The following is a 17,006-nucleotide window of genomic DNA, read 5'->3' as shown; positions in this document are numbered from 1 at the left end:
CCTCTTAGGTGTAACAACCAAAAATGTCTCCAGACATTGCCAAATGTCCTTTTGGAACTATTGCATTATATATTTATTGACCATATTCCTTTGATGATTGACAATTATTCCTTTCCATTATATTCCTGGCAGTGTATGGGAGGAAGGAACCTGGACAGGTATGCTTCATCCTTGTTTGCCTTTTTTGAAATCCCATTTTAAAAAATCTTATATGCTTATTTTTAAGCCCACTGAAACTTTATTCTATAAGGCCCCTAGTAGGCACTGGGGGAAAATGAAAATTTATAAATTAGTAATAGACCCCAAATAAAATATAACGTGTCAAAATATAGGACTTTCTGTTGGCTGGGCATTAATTCTTTATAACAATTCATTCCCTTAACCAGGCACATGAACCCCAGATATTTGGTTCAGATATTTATAATCACAGCATAGAGAGTATTGTAAAACAAACAAATAGACAAGTCCACAGATAGGGCAGTCAAGAAGAATTTATTCTGTAAGGCAACAAATATTTATTGTGTGTACTATATTCCAAGTGTTATGCTAAATACTCAGGATACATCAGTGAAAAAAAAAAGTAGAATAAAAACAGAAAACATGGCATGCCCTCATAGAACTTTAATCTAGTAGGAAGAGATAAAAAAATAAATATGATAAATAAGTGAACATCAAGAGACAGGCACCCTACAGACCACTTGAGGAGTTTGCTGGCCACAGTAAGAAAATGGCATGATATATTGGAAGCTGGTAAATAGTATGAAGATAACAAGGCAGGGTAGAGACAAGGGGTGCATATATGATGTGTCTAAACTGAACTAGGGTGGATAGTGGAGAACTCTCTAACAATCTGACTGGGTGCAAAGTCATTCATATGACTTAGGGAAGAACATTTAACCTGGAAAACAGCAAGTTCAAAGGCCTGTGGAAGGCACATACCTGCAATGATGTAGGAGTTATGTGGCTGGGACAGAATGAATGAAAAGATAAAGTCAAAGAGATGTTGAGGGGGCCACTGGCTTGTGCAGGGCTAAATAGGCATCGGCGGGGTACTTTGTTCTTTTCTCTGCACACTTTTGAGAATCATTGGAAATGTTTGAGCAGATCATTCTTAGTAATAATAGGATAACAAAGTTTCACTTTAACTACCATTTTTCAAAATAAGTGAAGCGTACATACTACAGTGGTCAGAAAGGAATTTTTCAGGGGATGGAGCACGATCTAAAATTTTTCTAATCTGATCTCAAATTTCTGTCTGACTTTGCTATATAAACATGCTGCTTTTTTGCTTAAAGTTGTACAAAATCATCAAAAAATCAAATCAACAAAAATGTATCAATAAACCAGATCAAGTCACATATTATCATCACTTTTTATTCATTAAGACTGTTAATCCAGAAATGCTGTTGTCTTTACCTCACAGAGTCAGTTTGGAGAATTCAATAAGCCCACATTTTTGTGTTTTAAGAAAAATACCAGAAATTTAGTTAGAGCCTAAACTAAGAACTCTTTGGCACAGAAATGCTGTTTGGGTTGCAGTGTACCTCTTCTTAATGCCTCAGGGATCCCCTGCTACAAGTGAATATTTTTTCCCTTCAGATATTATCCAGTGCCATTAAGCTAATTCGTAAGAACTAGTCATCTAATTAATGAGATTGTGTTCTCCATTTTCTCTTTTCCCTTCTTCTGGAACTCCTGTAATTCAAATTGAAAGAGTGGTACATTCCTCTTGTTTCTTAAGTTTTTATTCTTACTTTTTATTTTTTAAAAAATTTTGCTTAGTGTTTGTCTTAGGTTATACCTCCCATAAGAAGAAACCATAGGCTGGCTGGTTTAAACAATTTATATTGTCACAGTTCTGGAGGCTAGATGTCCAAAGTCAGGGTGCCAGCATGGTTGAGTTCCATCAGAGGTTGATTTCTGGTGAGAGATATCTTCTTAGCTTGCAGATGCCCAACATCTATGTCTTTACATGGTGGAGAAAGAAAGAGAAAGAGCTCTCTGTCTTATTCTTCTTGTAAGGCCACCAATCCAATTGGATTAGGACTCTACTCTTATGACCTCATTTAACCTTAATTATCTCCTAAAAGCACTTCCTCCGAATATAGTTACATTGGGGATTCTGGTATCAACATATGGGAGGAACACAATTCAGTCCATAGAGCATTGTTAAATAATTATTAGTATCCTAGAGCATTAATTTTATTGCAGTATTTATGTGCTCTTTTATCATTCTCTTTGTTTTTTCAGTGCATGTGGTATATAGATGTGTGTGTATGTGTGTGTGTGAAATACTTGTTTATGTGTGTATATATATCAGATCATGTAATACTTTCTTGATTTCCGTTAAGACTTTGAGATATTATATATATTTTTTTCCTTTGGCTCTAAACTTCTCTTCTTAAATCTTCTTCAGAGAAAATCACCTATGGCAATTTGTTGGTTCGATTCTATTCTTCAAATAACTGAATTCCTTAAACAAAGAGTAAATTCCCTTTGTCTACTTATACTATTCCAGTTACACTAGATCAACCCTCACATGAGAGTGTGTTTATTATTAGCAGGGACTAAGAAGTCATTCATTAGCCAGTGAGTAGAAGTAATTTTTTTCCCTGTGGGCTGAAAGTAAATGGAATTCAGAGCCAAATCTTCCTGAGAAGCAAAGGGAGCCTCCTACTTCCCAGTCTTTGACAAAAGAAGGAGGAGTAGGTCTCAGTTACATGATAGAAAAATAATTCTCCTTTTTCTTTTTTTATTTCCACTTTTTGAGTAGAGCCCCTAAGGGCAGCCAGGACTGTAAGCTCAGCAATATTTCCCCATATGTTAGCATAACATCTAGGCAGAAGCAATTCATCTCCTAATATAGGCAGGACACCATGGGTCAGTTGGTGTCCAACAGGTACACTCCAACGTTTGCACATGCACTGATGCCTCAGTAACAAGAATTTACACATGTGGCATCCCATTAGACCACACTTCCCTACCTCCCCCAGCTCTCCTGTCAATGTCTGTAATTTGTATTAGTTGAGTCAGCCTAGCAGGACATAGTGGAGACAATATCCTCCCAGGCCTGTTGTGCTCTGCCCAAGTCAGAGATCTTAACACCTCTTTGACTTTATTTTTCTCTTTCCTCCTTCTGTTCCAGGGTTCAGAGTTCATCTCAGTTTTAAAAATTTTGTTTTATACATCTTGTGTTCTTGTTTTATTCTCTTAAAAAGAACAAATTTAATCATTTAACAAATGTTCACTTAGCAATCATTTGCTGCCTTGTTGGTGTTTATACAATTCTGTACCAGGTACAATTGGATAAATAAGGTAATAGAAAGAGACTTCCTGACCTTCATGAGTTTATTATACAGTTAGAAGTTCAAACATGATTAAATAAACAGAGATAATTAAAATAAGCTTGGGAAACCTCTTCTGACTTTGATATAAAGTCCTGTGGAAGTACAAAATAACGGCGGTCAGGATGAATTTAGAGTTCACCAAGAGATGTATTGAAGAAGCTGTCTTGAAGCAGTTTTAAAGGAAGTCAGGGATGTGAGTGGGTGGAAATTGTTACCTAACCTATGTTGAGAAAAAGCAAATGTGAGAATAAATGAAGGTGCAATGAGTATTAGAAGATTTTCAAGTAAGCCAAGTTCAAATGTAGCTTCGTTTGTATGCCTTAAAAAAAAAAAAAAAAAAACTGTTAAATTTTCCTTAACATGTATTTTTTTTAATTTAGTAAACACAATTTTCATTTAACTCAATGCATTTCAAACTATGTAAAATAGTCTAGATCCAATGATAATTACCAGGTTTCTACAGTGTGATGGGTTGTATTATAGGAAAATAGAGAATCCATGTCTTGTTCTCTGATTTCACCAGTTGTCTATATAGAAATGGTACAAAAATAAGAACGTCATACCCATTCTTCTGACCCAACCACAGATAAAATCTGAATGAGTCTTGGGGAGGAAGGATTTCCCTAGCAGTGAAACAGAATCTTCATAGGAATTATTCTAAAACAGAGAAATGATGCAAAACATGTAGTTTGAAAAAGTGATCATCAAGATTGTTAGCATATGCCTGATGGAAGTTAGTATGGTCTAATACATGTGAGCTCTTGATGCCTTTCTCCAGTAAATCAATCGGAAGAACCAAATATAAAGAAAGATTTCATTCTCATGGTCCTCATTACTACTTACTCCGAAACACTTGTGAATTCTCAGCATTTCTAGTCCTAATAAAATGGTGACATCATACAAAAAGGATAAATTACAGAGGTGCAAATTTCTAAAACTGAGGTCTAATAGAGGCTATATTTGGGATGTGGGCTACTTACTTACTTTCCAAAGTTTCAGGTTGAGTGTTTCGCTCTAAAATGACAATTCAAGAAATTATTTTGTGGTGTTTATTTTCCATTAAACAAACAAACAACATATGACAGGGTAATATTTAAAGTGGAAAATGTTACTAAGTTAAAAATGCTTCTTAGAGGTTTAAGTTATTGCAAAGTAGTTGTTTTTTTTTTTTAAGTGCTTAACTTCTTATGTTTTTAAATTCCTTGCCTACTGTTTTAGAGACATCTGTTCATAAAGACATTTTAGGGAGTTGAAGCATACTAGCAGGCTATTTACAAAATGAAATGTAATATAAATACTTGCCTAAGCAAAAGCAAAATTTTTTGAAATACTGTAAAAAAGAAAAAGTACTTTGTATTGATTTTAGAACATATTTAGACATATTTAGAACATATTTTTTACTATGTCCTTTAAGAAATGCAAACCATTTATTTTGGGGGGAAGCTTTTAACACATTTGATATAATTTATTAGAGCAAGAGAAAATATATCTGATGTTAGTTACTGCGATACTTACTTGAAAATTCTGCTCCCTGTTGTGAAGATAATAGAAATATAATAGTTTAGTGTGTATTGCCCCACTTGTCGTCACAAAAAATTACCGTAGCTTGAAAATAAGCAAGAATCCATTTCTATTGCATTTATATTGTATTAGCTATTCTCAAAAGAAATATTATAGATTTCTCACCTTTTTAAAGTTATTTTAATGCAAAAATTATAAGAAAATCCATATACCAAAAATGTCCTCTGATTGATAAAGTCAGTAGTTAAGGGAAGAAATAAATGTGTTGTTTTGCTTACCTCTATCACTTAAAGCCGTATTTGGCACAGAGAAGGTGCTCAAGCGGGTACCGTAATCAAGTGTGTTCACTATTCAGTTTTTAAGGAAAAGGTTATAATAATGGGTTATAATAATGGCTAGTCAACTAATAATAATAATATAACACTAATATTTTTGAAGGCTTTTAAAGTATTTTTTTATAAATAGGTCTAATAAAAGATGAAATGTTATAGCATTTTAATGATACTTCTTTATTTCAGAGACCTATTTTTTCAGTTACATACTAACCTTTTTTCTGGACTCAGTTTCATCAGTTTTTCTGCCAGAAAGGAGACCTTTTTGCTAAACATGGAAAATCTAGTTCTAGACTATAGTTTTGTCTGAAGTGGTATACATTTACTAATATTCCACTAATAAATGTCCATTATAAGAGAAGTCTTTTGAAATAATTTTCTGAGTTTATCTAAAGGCAGGGTCAGAAAAGCAGATTTTTTTTCCCCTTGAGAATGGATTTGTAATCATTTTGATGTTTGGCAATTGTAAGCCTGTGTAAAAGATGAACTGTATTTATGAACAAACCTAAGGCATTCAGTAACAACCACTACAAGTAAATGTTTGAGTGTGTACAATGAGTTATACATTTATTTCATAAAAAACTCAAGATGGACTGAATAATTTGTAAGTGGCCACAGAATATTACCACAGAATTAACTACTAAAGTTATTAGAATATTATTCTATATTCAGATAATATTAGAATATTATCTGTTACTAAAGCCAAAAAAGTATAATAACATCAGGCTTGCTCATTTTGTAGGCCCATTGTGGAGGCTTTTGTGAATATTTATTAGTTGCTATCATTAATTTTGCCATCATAATTCGAAACCACAAGACTTAGAGGACAAAATGAGGTAAATATTATTCTAATTATAATAAAGCAGGTTGGGAAAGTGGACTCACCGTACGAAGAGAAAAATACAAACCATATTTTATTTTTTAAAAAAAGATGTTACATGGACTATGGAGAGAAAAATACTTGTATATTGTCATACTACTCCTCGATATGAAAGTATAAATTTAGAGAAATAGTAGTCAATTCTATAGATATCCTATAAATGATTGTGGTCATAATCTAATAACAAAAAAGGAGTCAATCTTTTGAATTTGGTTAATTAATTAGCATTTACTTAATGACATTTGTTTTTGTTTATTTACTCATGTGGTAGATATCTAAGAAGTACTTATGATGTGTCAAGCACTGTGCTAAAATCTGTGATATGGAAGCTGTATTTGATCTCATGAAATTAAGGTTAGTAGGGTACATAAAAATAAATAGGCAATCACTATGCAGATGTTGAGAGAAAAGCAAGCTGTTGGGGAAAATTTCTAGAAGATAAATTCATAAAAGGGATTCTATAGGAAATTCCTAGAAGAAGCAATACTGATCAGTTGCAGTAGTTAAGATGAAGCTATTTGTTGAAAAGAAATTAAACAGACAAATGGGTGGGGAAATAGAATGTTCAGTGCAAACCAAACAAGTTCTCACATGCACAAAGGTTCTCATAGGGATCAAGAGAATATGGCATCTGGCAAGTCTTAAATGTAGGTCAAAATGGTAGATGAATGGAACTTAAGAAGGCCATGTGGTTAAATCTCAAATTCACCAAGAAATCTTGTTGGCTACAAAACTGAGAAAGGATGAATTTAAGGATTTAATATGTTCTTGCACCTTGTAAAAAAACAAAAACAAAAACAAAACAGTTTTTAAGTGGCAGACATTACAGAGGGTAGTCTTTAATATAGGAGAAGTGAGTAAGTATTAGCAGGAAGAAATGCATTTCTCTAAGCAAAGTCTGTGACATTAGGATAGAGTTATTCTTCCATTAAAAGTACTGTGTGTGGGAGTATGATTTTACTAAAAGTACTCCCTTAGAAAGGAAATGTGTATCAAATATTTGGGTAAAGTGGGGAAACTTTTTATGTCTTCTTTGGTGATCTTATGGTGAATTTGATTTGCAATACACTGGATTGCAAACATGTCAGTACAATTTACAGCCATAATTAATATTACCTCCTTCCTACATCATTACCATAAAATCTTTCTATACCTGTTATAGAATGATTGGATTTCATTAGGACTTTAGAGGTTGTCTTATCTACCTTCTTCATATTATATAAGAAAAAACACTATTGGAAAGAGTCAAATTCTATTTTTTCCAATAAAAAATTGTATATATTTAAGGTTTACAGTGTGATGTTTTGAAAGATATATATTTTGTAAAAAGATTACCATATACAAGGTAATTACCACATCTGTCACCTCACACAATTACTGTAAGAGATCTACTCTCAGCAAATGGTCCATTTCTGATTTTAGTTTTGACGTTTTGATGTTTGACTTTCTAGCCAGGTAGCTCATGCATTGGAAATGAATTATTGGTGCTGTGTAAATGTGAGGGTGAAAGGGTATAAAGTGTGTACAAGAGACTTGTTCATAGATCACATGGATCAATAAGCATAAATTTCTTGGCATGACACTACACTGCTCACTTTCCTCTTGATCCTTTCCTAATAGCCTTTGTCTTCCCAAGAAATCATGATTGGATCAGAACAATCCCTAATCACTATGAGAAATTATAGAAAAAAGCAAATCTTTTACTGACAGCAAATTATACTTAGGAACCTGTCCTTATGGAGTTCATGGTCTCTAATTGGTTTTAATGCTGATAGTGGCTATGGTTGGCGAAGAAATAGAGACAATTAAAACACACTGAGATAAATAGAAGTATGAACAGGGCTCTTTGGGAACACAGAAGGAGGTCACTAATCAGACACGGTTTGGGCAATGAGCAAGGGAAGGCTTCCTTGGGCAGGACGATGAAACTAGAAGATAAGCTATTCATATAACATTCAATCAACACCGCTCTTCATAGCATTTATCAGACTAAATTATAATTATCTGTGTACTTGTTCATTTCCCTTACAGACAAGGATCTGGCTTTGTCTTTATTTTCTCTGCTCTTAGTATATTACCTCACACTTACTGGATGGAGAAAGATAGGAAAGGAGTAAAAAATGGGAGAGGGGATCTATTGAAAGTCAGCCCTCGACACAAAGTGGATTGGGGTTTCGTAGCAGAGCAGTTCCCTTGCTGCAATCTATTGAAAAAATGGGGGAGGGATGTAGAAGAAATGAAAGAAACTAACAGAAAGCCACCTGAATAATCAAGTGGTATTCAGAACACCTTTTATTATAGGAAGCAGTCCAATCTTCTTTCAACCCCCAAGCACCTTGTCAGTCAGGAGTATTGCAAATATTTCCTCATTTTTCTGGTGTATTTAAACAGGTTTGTGATCACCCCTTCTTAGAAGATAGTCCTGCTGACTTTTGGGGGACACAGTCACCTATAAAGTTAAGATCAAGGACCCCAGCCATTCACATGGTTGGTACTATCTGTGAGGGAATTAATATAACCCTGCATGTAACTAGACAGAAATATCATTGATGTTTGCCTGGCGTGTTTTATACTTTTAAAACATGCGTTCATATGTAAACAGGTAATTTCATTCCAGGAGTTGATAGTGAGGTGGAGGGAGGGTGAGATGAGAGAGAGCCCTACAGTAGGCATCTGTGGTTTGCTTCCCGATATCAATTCTCCCTCCTTCTGGAAACAGTTTCCCAAATTTCTTGTGAGAAATCATCCCTCTTATTCTCATGTGTGGGTAGAATTTTCCCCAACGCCAGCTCTATTGGATTAAACCAATTGGACTATACATCTCACATGGCACAATAATTGGTTCAGAGTAACACATTCAGACCAAAGTGGCTCAAAACAAGCATTGCTGCAACTTCTGAAAAGGAAAACTCTCACTGTCTTTATAATGTGTAGTGTGAGTTTGAGAGACTGGAGTTGCTGAAGTCAATTGGTTGTCATGAAGGGGAGAGCAGCTTGATGAGGAAATGGAGGAAGGGACTTGAGGTATAGATCGCCATGAACTGGTCCGAGCCCCAGACCTGCCCATAGTCTTTTCGGGTCTATGAACCAACCAATTTCTTTTTAGTTTAATACAGTTTGGGTCAAGATGCTCTCACAAGTGAAGTACCGCGCGCTAACCGATTGCGCCACTGGAGCTCCAAGTGAAAGAATTCTTAATGATGCAAGTGGTGAACTAGGAATTATAACACCAGCATTTGAGTCAAAAATCTTGCCATTAACCAACCACACTTGGTAGCAAGTTATCTTTGCAGTTTGAAAACTAACTATAAAAACAAACGAACAAAAGAACTTTCCTGCCTACTTCAGAATACTGTTTGTGAGTCTCAATAGATTCAATGTATATTAAAATACTTTATAACTAGTACATTAATAAATAAACATAAGGTACTATTGTTAATATCTCAAAAGATGAGTATCCATTTTTTCCTACTTACTAATAATGAAACTAGGGTACAAAAACTAGACTGTAGAAAGCTAGATGAAGACATTTTAACTTTCTATCCAAATGTATCTCTGCCATGTTGTGTTGCTGGTAAAATGTAGAATAATTTTCAAAATTATATTTCATTAATGATGGCAATTTCTGATTAATTATTATACATTGCTCCCTTGATAATCCAGCAGCCAAATTTACCCTAATGGGCTTTGATTGCATAGACATGACCTTGTGTTTCAATGTTGTCATGTCCTGTTACAGACAGACATGATTTGAAACAGCCAGATTTCTTTTTTACAACCAGTAATTCATATTTAGGCTGTTCAAAAATACCCTTGGGGTTAGCACATCAAGAAGGCATTATCCCAAGATTAAACACTGGTAGCTGCTTGCAAAATGCTTGCAAATATGGAATATTTGCTAGGTGGCTGAACAGATGTGATTGTAGTATGCTGTAGAGATTTTGGGAAAACTTAGGAGTGGAACATATTAAGAGAAGATACTTTTCTTCCACTGTCTGCTAGTCATTGTTCAGAGATAAATTAATTTCTTTCACATAATATCCTGCTAGAATCTTTACTGTATGGCAAACTTCAGATTCTCTACCTACACCTAGTGTCCTTGCCCACTCCACTGACCTACCTACCATTCCTTGAACTGAGGAGATATTTATGTGGGGGGAACTTGGAGGTGATTAATGCCAAAGGGAGTCAGAACTTCAACCTGTGGAATTCAGGAACAGTTGGTCAGTCCTTCAAGAACCCTTGTAACCACCACAATTTTGCCCATGGGAGGACTAAAACAGAGGTAGGTAGCTGGGCTGATACCACAGAAGCTCATTCCTAAAACAGAGTGAGAGAAGCAAGGGGACAGCATAGCCTCTGAGCCTGAAACCAACATCCCATTATCAGTAGTTCATGTGTTTCTCAAGGATAAGGATTTTATTCATTCCTGTTTTTCAGAGCTTGCATAGTGCTTTACATGACAGTGAGCCTTCTTTTGATTGCCTAAATGAATGCATTGGTGTTGTGGTGGGGAGAGTGTGCTGTAGTGGAAATCCCAGGTCTTGAGGTCAAATGCCTGCGTACAGCTGTAAGGGAAAACGACTGCAATCCTGCTCCCCTGCCTATTTTGCTGAGACTAACTTGTGGTCTTGAGGCTGACATAGTTTAGGGACACAAAAGAAACTAAGGCTGTGGGATAGCCACCCCACAGAGTCCTTTGTGAGGGACAAAGGGAAGTTAGGAAGCCTGAACATATGCTCCAGGAAACCTTTACTGACAGTTATTTTCAAAAGTAATCTATTCCTCTTCCTTTTATTTGTAGCATTTTAAAAAAATACTTAGATTATTCCTTGTATTTCTAATGCTCACAATTTATTATTCCTGGTAGATAATAATCTCCTTGAAAATGAGATTCGTGTCTAGGCCATTCACAGTACTTCAACGTTGTTCCTTCTACATAGTTAAGTTTACAGTGAAGGTTTGTTGAATAGAACTGGGCCCAAGTTAACTTACTAGCTTTTTATGGCAATGGTGTATGTAACAGAGTTATCTGAGGACATTTAAATATGCAGACCGGGTCTATCCACCAGAGATTCTGAAGCATTCAATCAATTTTGGGGCTTAGAACATGGTTTTAATAATCCCCTCAGATGATTCTCGTCTACAGCCCTGGTTTATAATCATACTTTAGTGAATGGGAAAGAGAATGGTGTTGATATCCAATACATGCATCCCTAGGATAAATTTCAATTTGACCAAATTTTCTTTAGCATCTTCTTTCTCAGTCAGTATTCCTCTCTTCCTTATGGGCCCCCCATCCTCAAAGTACTTTCCCATAGGAACTATCTCACTTAATTAGCTGTCTGCCAGATTGGAAAGCAATCCCTGATCAGGTGTTAGCTGATGCTTCCTATGGTGTTACATCCTGTAAAGCAATTTCAATTTAATAGGGAAATGGGAGGACCAAAATCTTCAGGGCTTAAGATATCTAATAGGGGTTTCAAGTATCAGTGTGGGAGCTATTTCAGGGTGGGAAGGTCTATAAAATAAACCTTAAAAATCACAACAAAACTGGCTCCCTATTCGTGTGGATGGTCTCATGTCCCCAAATATCAAACACCAGTTATACCTGATGTGAAAAAGTTTCTGACAATTGCTCTTCTATTGCATTGTAAAATCCTGATCTTAGCAAACATTTGTCAACTGTTCTTCGTGGAATATTTTTAAGACCCTATGATATATGCGTGTGTGGTTACTTCAGATATATATATATATATATATATGTATGTATACATATATATTTATATTTATATATATGTATACATATATATTTATATTTATATATATTTATATATATAAACAAATACTATATATATATATATATATATATATATATATATATATATAAAAGCAAAACAAGTGATTTCTTCAGAATTCAAGAAATCATGACTGTGAAACAAGGTTAGCAGTGACAGGTTGATTCTTCTAAGCTGTTTCCTTTCAGGAGCCAAGTTGAGTCTTTCTTGTTGGGGGACATCTTCTACTTTGCTCATCATGATGTTAAGTGGGGCAAGGAGGGGTAGGATTGCCACCAGAGGAGAAGTGCTGTGCTAGGAGGTTACAAATGACTCTCCTTTTCTATTCTGGGTTTGATTACCATTATTCCTTAAACTTTTTCAGTCAACTTCAGTAACAGCTTAAGGAAGATAAGACACAACTAAAGATAGGATTCTTCTACTTAAAACTTTAAAAAAAAATTTTTTTTAAAGAGAAAAAGCTGAAGAAATGGTATTTCTTATTAAAGGAACTTTGCCAGTTTTTGTGGCTGTTGTTTTATTTCTTCTGAAGGAAGTAAAAACATATGCACATGTTCACACAAATTCACAAACTATACAACTTGAATTAGTTAATCAGTTAATTATTTAAGTGATACTGTGTATCAGACACTCTTACACATTTATTATACTTAATTTGTATACTAATCTTGTAGGGCAAAAATATTGTCTTCTTTTTTTTTCCCTGCCGTTAATTATCTTGATGAAATTCCCACGCAGCAGGATGCAACGTTCATTGAAAAACAAACAAACAAAATGCTTTCAGTGGAAGAATGTTGCTTGTATGGTTAGATAAAAACAGCTATATTTTTTCTGATAGAGGTGGGCTCAATTATAATATTTTTCTCAAAAAGTACAAAAATCATTAATACCAGGAGACAGTAGAACACACACATGTGATTCATTGCATATTTTCTTAATTTCTTAATTTAACTGATACTCATTTTTCATGGAAACATTTATTAAACAGAAATTATAACATCTGTATTAGACACTAGGGATTTAACATGGGCATAACTTCTTCTTTTGAAGAGCTTTAGTCTACTGGGAGAGTCAGAGAAGTAAAAAAGCAATTATATATTATATATTATATATTATATAGAACCATAAGGGCCACTATGGGGAATTAGGTTTTGACAAAGGAGGAACATCTAACCTAAATAAGAGGATTGGAGATATGCAGAGCTCACTGGCAATTTGAATGAACATAGCAGCCAGTGGCCTAGTCACTACAATCACTTATTTTCATGAGAAAACACACGATGGGAATTATTTGTGAACAGAATTGCAGCAAATTGAATATTGATTTTATATTACATTTCTTGGGAACTTAAATTCTAAGCTTAACAGATAGATGAAAATCCTAATTAGTAGCAACATCTTTTAACGACTAATTCAAATTGAGATTTATGACCTGATATAACAAATTATTTCTGGAAAAATATTTCAAACCATGATAAATATTGAGCTGTTAACAAAGAATCACCAATTGGAAGATAAATTTCAGGAGCAGATACAAGAGCAAATAGTCTGATTCCATAAGATTAAAAAAACATCATGAAGGGATAACACATGCATGGTAGAACCCATACTCTTAATAAACAAATGTAGATAGGAAAAATATCATTTTTATTAGATGAGATTAAATGAGAGGGATAGAAGCCATCAATTCAGAAACAGATTTTAAAAATGGAAAATGTAAATAGAGAATATTTTTCTAACAAGCGTTGGTAAATTTTTTTGAATGTTTGTCAAAATAGAGTATTCTTGTTATGTGTGTGCTTACAGACTTTGATGTAGGAATTTCCTCCTGAAACTTACCAAGGGTAGAAGGACAAGCTATGGGTTTGGACCAAAGGAACAATTGTGAGGCATTTGTGATTTTCTTTTTTTCCCTGTCACTGCATTATTTGAGGATCACTATGTCCTCAAAACCTATACCCAAATTAAAGAGAAATAATTCAAACATGATTTGGAAAAGGACCTGCACTAGTGTCTAAAGGTGATTTTGGAGGCACTGAGATAGCCCTGAGAGTGGTAGGTGAAGCGACCTGCAATCCTTTAAATGCATATATATGATTTTGACCAGGATTTACCAATGACTTTTAACTACCAAAGCAAACAAAAATATAAACTAACAATAAAGTTAAGACAAACACATACTCAAAAGTAGATGTGCTTTTGTCTAAAACTAAAGCTTCATTCTGTAGAGTATCTGTTAGTCTGGAATCAACACAGTGATTAGAGTCACCTCTTGAGATTTTCAAGCAAGGATTACATCTTTTACATATAAAACAACATTTGGGGGAACAATCTAAACATAATATAAAGGAAAATTTACTTAGTTTATGTAAATTATTTTTTTTTCTCCTAACCAAATATTATTTTCCTTGTCCCTGTCTTAGTTTTTCTCAAATAGGGCATGGAAGATTGACATGCATGTATAAATTTCTTTGCCCTAATGAATACCACAAAACAAATAAGCAGATACCAATTCCTTGTGAGATTTTCTTGGTAAGATTTACTTTTAATTACAAGTGAACTCAATAATCCAGGTCTAAGGAATAAATTCTTCCTCTACAATTAGAAATTATCTATTTAAAAGATTGGCTTTATTGACCAACTTTATAGTGGTTAACTTCATAGGATATGCATCAGCTGCTTGCTGAAGGAGAATTTATTTCTGCCTGGGCCTTGGGCAGTATATTTTCTTAGTTATTTCCCATTAAAATGGAAAGACCTATTTTTGATAGTCATATTTTTAAGGTATAAAATCGCTGTATTCTGTTATTTCCTTGTTATTTGTGAACTTAGAATAAGAAACATTTTCAACTGTTTTCCTTTACATGAAGTCGAAATAGTCTCTTTTCATACTGATGGAAGGTATTTGAATTTAATCTGTGCATTGTACTAAGTGATGACCATAAATTTTCATAATAGCAACCATATTATTGCTTTAATATAAAAATGATTTTCTTACTACTAATCTAAATATTAGCAAAAGAGGTGATGTGTATGAAAGTCCCTATTACAAAACCAAATATAATTAATTGGTTGCTTAGCTTAGCAGTTGATTAATAAATGGTCTCAATTTGAGTTTTTAGTCCAAACTCTAGTGAGTAGTTTCCAGGTATTACTCCCATCCTTTTTTGTTTTTTTCTTTTTAATTCAACTTCTCTGTTTAATCTCTATCCTCCAACCATTGAAAAAAGAAGGATCATCGTGGCAAAAATCTATTAAAATATGGATGCTGTTGCTGATTTGCTGTTGTTTATAATTTATTCTTTCATTCATTTATCCAGTAACTACTGTTTCTGTACTGTTGGGCTTTAGGTACAGAGATAAAAGGAAGCTAGTTCTGGTCATAAGAAGCTCATTTTCTAGTATAGGAGTCAGACATGTGAACACACAAAGATAGGAGAGAGGGATAAAAGCTCTGAAAACCAGAGTCAGACATGTGAACACACAAAGATAGGAGAGAGGGATAAAAGCTCTGAAAACCAATCATGGAGACTTATGAGACTGAAACAGGTAATCCAGACAGAGATAATGTGAGAAGACGCTGGATAAATGCAGGTTGACTGGATCTGAAGTCCTAATTCTTGGTTCTCAAATTCCTTTCTCCTTCAAGGCTGCTTAACCAATGGTAGCTGCCAACACCTCTTTTGTTTCAGGAGTAGCACTTTGGCCAAATTAATTTTAGTTGATTGGAAGAGAATTTCTGGAAGGGCATATCTTTGAATCAAATAGTGAACACAAAATAGATATTAGCCTGGTGAAATTTGAAGAGGAGTGAAGGAAGCGACGCTGGCCAAGAGGAGGGGGATAGTGATGGACTGAGGTAATGCTCAATCCCGAAATGAAAGTATGCTCAAAGTCCAAGAGATCTATCACATTCAGGTAAATGCATGTTGTTCTGTAGAACAGAAACAAGGCTTTAAGGGATTAGGGTGGTAAGAGGTGGCCCCTTCATTGATCTCACGGGTCTGCCCCACATTCAGGAGTCTTCACCCCACCCCCATTTTCAATGGTAAAGAAGTAAAAGTACCGCTGGGCTTTATGGAATTCCCAGGAGGGCAGCCAAGTCAAAATTAGCATTTTGCCCATAAATCAAAGTAAATTGTATTAATTTGGTTGCAGTTAGAGTGAGACTGATAAGTGGAAGCTTTCAACTCAAACATCTGTGGAAGCTGAGTTTTTATGTTAGACTTTTAAAATTACATTATAAGAGTAATTTAAATCATGGCTTACACCTGCTATTCGGTAATGCTGGTTGAAGACAGTTTAATACGTTTATAAATTTACCTTAAAAGTGACATCACATTTACCAATAACATGAAAGTTCGGTGATCTTAAAAAGGAGGAGGGAGCGGGGGTTCATGGAAAACATTAGAGACATTAAATTCAAGATACCCAGTGATTCCTATTGCTTAGCTAAAAATGCTATTTTTTACTATTATTCCATGCAGCTACCTATTTAGAAGTTTCCTGTGGCCATTTTAATTAGCTTTTCCACCACTCCCTGTGAGACAGGCAGGTTGCATAATATGTTGGGTGAGATGAATCTGGCTACAACTGAACTATTTTTTGTAGAAATTTTATGGTTTTGATGGTGTGGAAAGAAAACCCCATATCTCTCCAGTCCATTTGATAATTCACCAAGCTGAGGCAATTAGAGGTCAAACCATCATCGTGACATATATGTTAACAGTGTGTTTAGCTACTGTATCCTCCCAGTATTTTCTCTTACTCTTAAAGGCCTCTTTTGTCTCTTTAAGTTTGTGTAAACGCAAATGCTTAGCTTGCTCTCAGAGGATTTAAAAGTGTCATTTTCTGAAATGCAGTTTTCTGAAATGTAGAGAAAGTCCTAAATTTAAAAAAAAAATAATCACAATATTACTATTATAAATGCTGATGCATCAAATTGAATAAAACTCTGCCTGTATTAAGTATCAGCCATCTGAAAAAAGATGAAGGGGAAATTAGAGATGGTGACAACTGAAGAGCATGCTTTTTCCGCAGCACACCATTACAACAATTTCAAATTTGTTTTGCGTTTCTATAAATTGGTTATGTGACCATATTTTAAAGCAGAGTGACTTGCAAAATA

The 17,006-nt window shown here is 34.6% G+C and overlaps 1 protein-coding gene across 1 annotated transcript in view; it reads left to right on the top strand.

Annotated features, from left to right (window-relative positions):
- Positions 1 to 17,006, top strand: part of LRRTM4 (leucine rich repeat transmembrane neuronal 4) — a gene marked incomplete at both ends in the record, with an annotated part of 690,416 nt that overhangs the window by 105,435 nt on the left and 567,975 nt on the right.

This window comes from Martes martes (genome assembly GCF_963455335.1).
Source record: "Martes martes genome assembly, chromosome: 9".
Taxonomy (NCBI): domain Eukaryota; kingdom Metazoa; phylum Chordata; class Mammalia; order Carnivora; family Mustelidae; genus Martes; species Martes martes.
The sequence above is the reverse complement of the archived record's forward strand: the minus strand, read 5'-3'. Positions and strand labels throughout refer to the sequence as shown.